Genomic DNA, 5,000 nt, shown 5'->3' with positions numbered 1-5,000 from the left:
TCCACCTCCTCCTCCTCCTCTGCTTCTCTTCCTCTCTCCTCTCCCGGAGGACAAACACACAGAAAGCAGCAGAGTCGAAGGAAGAAGAAGAAGAAGCTGAAGAAGAAGTAGAAGAAGAAGCAGGAGTCGTCGAGAGGAAAACGTTGCTGTAGTTTGTTTTAATTCCTCCGGCGGTGTCTCTCTCTCTCTCTCTCTCTCTCTCTCTCTCTCTCTCTCTCTCTCTCTCTCTCTCTCTCTCTCGCTGTGTCTCGGTGTCTCTCTCCCTCTAAACCTGATAAGTAAAGCTCATCACGTGTTGTCTCTCCAGTCTCCAAGGGGACGTGGCCACCAAGCATCTCCCTCACACACACACACACACACACACGTTACTGATTACTTCTTCTTCGTTCCTCTCAGTAACGAGCTCATGAACTCCTCCACCACCTCCATCTTCCCCTCAGCGAGTCTCGTCCGTCAGAACTTCTGTTGTGTTTTTAACGTGTTTAACAGTCAGAGTGTAACTTTAAACACACTCCGCCTCCGTTACATCATGTAATCATTAACAACATGTCGGGCTCCATCTTTAAACTTCCTCTCTTCTCGTCCCGTCGTTTCACTTTTCGACAAAACTTCGCCACGAACGTTTTTTTTTTTTTTTTTTTTTATCGCTGCTGGAGTTTAAGGAGCCGACAGATAAGAAGCCATCCACACACACACACACACACACACACACACACACACACACACACACACACACACACACACACACACACACACGCACTGTACAGGCAGCTATCGCGAGGTTTGAAGCGAAGCGGAGCGGCGGTTCCGTGGTGAGATCTCGCGAGACTTTGGGTGAAGAGAGGATGCCAACCGTCAGCCTCGAGGGGGTTTGGAGAAGCTGCTCCTGTTTCTCAGGCGGCGGCAGCAGTCGGGCTGCTCTGAAGAGAGAAACGAGTCGCTGAGGTCATCAAACCAAGACTGGGAAGTTCTGGGAAAGTAATCAGGATACAAGAGAAAGTCCACTTTAGTTACCCGCAGAGAGGAAATAGAAATATTCCCTTACAAGTTACAGTCCTGCATTCAACATGTGACTAAAGGAAAAGTCCAAACTCAGTGATGGAATGTAACTAAGTACATTTACTCTTGTTGTACTTTACATGAGTATTTATAGTTTCTGTTACTTCATACTCCACCACATGGAGGCACATGTCGTACTTATTACTCCACTACATTTACTAGATCACTCCAGTGACTAGTTACTTTGCAGATTACAGGATGTATCACAGCAGAAGTAGCTCATTTTTAAATTAATATACTAGCAACCAGATAAAAAACAATCCGACCCACATACATACATACAGATATACTGTGTGTGTTATTTAATATCAGATACTTTAAGTACTCGAGTACTTTTCACATAGGTGACTGAATACAGTACTTGAGTAACTGTACTTAGCTCCTCTTGTAATTTGGACAATGAAACTTTCTCTGACTTTCCATCAACATGAGGGAGGAGAAGATAAATCAGACTCTCCTCACATGAGCAGAACCTGCCTTAGAAACATCACGTTTTTAAGTTCTGTTCGGTACCACAGTGATCCGGTGACTGCTGTCTGTACGTCCACAGGTTCACTGCTAACAGGAAGTGCTAACAGCTGATTCGGCAAAGTTTTGATTGTGTTTTTTATCTTTTCATTTATGTTTCAGACTTTCTAAAAAGTTCTGAACATTAGTTTAAACCTTTTTGATCAGCAGCTTGTAACCATTTACAGGCAGTCAGCAGTGATGAGGATGTGGTGTGTGTGTGTGTGTGTGTGTGTGTGTGTGTGTGTGTGTGTTGTATATAAATAGCTCCAGCAGCAGCAGCAGCAGCAGCTCGTCCCGTGCTCTCTGCTCTCAGGTCGGACTTTAACTCCCGGCTCTGAAGCTGGAAACTAAATTTAAACCTGTTCGACTCCTCGCTTGCTCACTCACTCACTCGCTGCCTGTCGTCTTCCTCTCCCACATTCCTGCCAGCCCTCCATCTCCAGATACAGACCCCTCCTCCCATCCTCCTCCTCCCTCTCCTCCCCCCTCCTCCCATCATCCCCTGCTGGAGAGAGGAGCACACAGGCATCTCTCCTCCCATCACACCCCTCCTCCCCTGCAGGCGGCTGCAGCAGAGCAGGAAGAGTCTCCCCCCGTCTGTCTGTCTGTCTGTCTGACTGACTGACTGTCTGTCTGACTCGGCCTGTTGCTGATGAAGGAGGGGGATGGAGGAGGGGCTGATGGGAGGACTGGGTGTTACCAGGACTTTGGTTTGTGGCTAAATGACTTTAAAAAGTGCATTCAGCTGTGTTCAGGAGGCTCTTCACCTCCTCCACACTTCGCTGCTCGCTGTTCTCTCTGAGACAGACGCTTGTTTTCGCCTGTGAGATGAGGAGATGAACATGAAGCTCATGTCTGTGAGCTGCAGTCAGGATGTGGTTAGCTTAGCATGAGGAAACAGCTAGCATGGCTCAGATTAAACACACTGAGTATTAGCATGTTTCACCATCTTTAGCATGTTAACAACATTTGCTAATTAGGTAGATTTCACTTCATGACGTCACCTGACTTGTTTCACACTGACATATTAAAAAAATTATATATTGAAATCTTGATCGCAGGACTTTTAACTGTAATAGATTACTTTTACTTGTACTGTCACTACAGCGAGGCCGAGGCCTGCAGCTTTAAACCTCCTGATGGGACCAGAAGAATCTGATAGAGAAGAGCAGAAACAGATCTGTGTGTACTGTTGACATATGAAATACAGACTGCAGGAGCCTCACACACACACACATACACACACACACACACACACACACACACACACACACACACACACACAGTGAACTAGAAAAGCAGCTAATAGCATTACATCACTAATCCAATCACTGCTTTTCACCTCAACTGGCCACTTTTCAATTCAAATGAATCTATTGAGATACAAAAAGCCCATCCCCAACACACACACACACACACACACACACACACACACACACACACACACACACACACACACTATGTTCTACTTTTTAAAAACTCTGTAAGTCCAAACTCTTCTTCTTCTTCTTCTTCTTCTTCTTCTTCTTCTTCTTCTTCTTCTTCTTCAGTTCACCCAAAAATATAAACTCAGTTATCATCATCATCATGATGGAAAGTCAGTCATTAGCTTAGCTTAGCATAACAAGACTGGTTGCATGGGTTAACAGCCAGCCTGTCTCTGTCCACAGTAAAACATTAAAATACATGAAAATGACTCACAAAGCAAAACAAAACACAAAATGGCGCCAACATTTCCTGTGGTCCAAGACTACAGACGCAGTCAGGATGTTGTAGGAATGACTGGAGCTGAGTCCAGATGGGTTAGCTTAGCAGCTAACATTAGCTACAGGGAAGATTTCCATGGCTGCTTCGTTTCATTTCATTACAGGCTCAATTTCATCGAGTACATTTTACTTTCAGGCTTAAATAAACAAGATGGACTCTGATATCAGAATTAATCATGTGACACAGTTAAACAGCACTGTTAGCTAGGAGGTGGTATGAATGCTAATGTTAGCTGCTATCTGACCTGCTCCTCCAGATATTCATCATACATTGTTTTATTACTGAAAACTTTAATTTGTTGAATTCTGCACGTTGCGCTCTTCCCACTCTGAGAGGAAAATGGCTGCTGTGTGAGTATGACTGCTTCCTGTCAGCTCACAGTGAGACTTGTTTCCTGCATCATGTGAGACTTAACATGATTTAAAGAACTCTCTGTTGATCTGACCTTTATTTATTTTACACATCAGACTGCAGATTGATTTGAACCAGGAGCTCAAAGGTACGACAACTTTTCCTCCAAACGACTTTTACTTTTTAAAAGAAAAAAACTTTTTTTTCTGTTTGCTGCTGAAAGTTGTTGATCAGAAAGTTTGAGACAGATTGATCGTTCACATCGATCTCTTTCTCTGAAACAGCTCGTTGTTATTTCACTACAGTTAAGAGCATCTTGTTCCTCAAACACATTAAAGGACAACAGAAAAAGTACAGAAGATAAAAGTTTACCTCTCTGTTGCATCCCGGCCTGAAAACCGGAGACGCAGAAGAGAGAGTGTGATGTTATTTATTGGACTGTAACCATGGAGCTGTTGCTGAGGAACAAACCATCGCCAACAAAAGGGTGGATTCATCCATTCATCCACAGGAGGAGGAGGAGGAGGAGGAGAGGCATCCCCAAACTCAGTTAAGCCGGAGAAAGGAGATCCGAGCTGGAGGGTTTCCCAACACTGAGCAACTCTGCGTTGACACAGTTGTTGTTGATGAAACTTTACACACTCCTCCTCCTCCTCCTCCTCCTGCTGCTGCTGCTCCTCCTCTCTCTTCATTGGAGCGTTGTCTGGACAGGCAGGCAGTCACATGAAGCCAACACCTGTCGGCAGTGTGGGGGGATGACGAGCACATGCTGCTCTGTCTCAGCTTCACAAACACATGTTCCTCCTCCTCTTCTTCCTCTTCTTCTTCTTCTTCTTCTTCTTCTCTCCCGGTCACTGCAGCCTGTTTCCTTCTCCGCTGCTTGGGCAGCCATGTGCTCTGAGGTCGAGGATGGTGGTGTGGGGGAAGAGAAAGGAGGGAGGGAGGGAGGGAGGAGGGAGGAGGACAGGGAGGAGGGGGTGAAAAACCGGTTTCCAATAGTGACGGATGATTTGTAGGTAACAGTTGTTTGCCTTGCAGCCTGAGGCCGGCCCCGCTCTGCACAGACAGCAGCTCAGGCTGAAACCAGTCGACAGGCTGCAGAAGGAACTTTGTTTTCACAGCGATCTGAACGTCCACACCTGCAGACTGAGTCTGCCTCGTTACTGTGAGCGCCGCTGGAGGTGTCCTGTCCTCTGCCGGGCAGAGACGCAATAATCTAGAGTCAGACGAGGAGCAGGAAGTGATGCTTCGTCTGCCATGTTGGAAGCTTCACGCATTAAAGGAACAGTTTACCACAAAAGATGAAAATGCAT

General features: G+C 45.8%; 1 protein-coding gene across 4 annotated transcripts in view; it reads right to left on the bottom strand.

Annotated features, from left to right (window-relative positions):
- Positions 1 to 649, bottom strand: part of rreb1a (ras responsive element binding protein 1a) — a 55,419-nt gene extending 54,770 nt beyond the window's left edge. For 2 of the 4 annotated variants that reach the window (XR_005071466.1, XM_037079119.1), the window contains exon 1: positions 1 to 649. This exon is cut by the window's left edge and continues 291 nt beyond it. The gene's annotated coding sequence lies outside the window, so the exon portion shown is untranslated. The other 2 variants (XM_037079121.1, XM_037079120.1) reach the window with 1 other exon arrangement.
- Between the last annotated feature and the right edge of the window lie 4,351 nt (positions 650 to 5,000).

This window comes from Acanthopagrus latus, chromosome 19 (genome assembly GCF_904848185.1).
Source record: "Acanthopagrus latus isolate v.2019 chromosome 19, fAcaLat1.1, whole genome shotgun sequence".
Classification (NCBI taxonomy): Eukaryota; Metazoa; Chordata; class Actinopteri; order Spariformes; family Sparidae; genus Acanthopagrus; species Acanthopagrus latus.
This window is presented reverse-complemented; position numbering and strand designations above follow the sequence as displayed.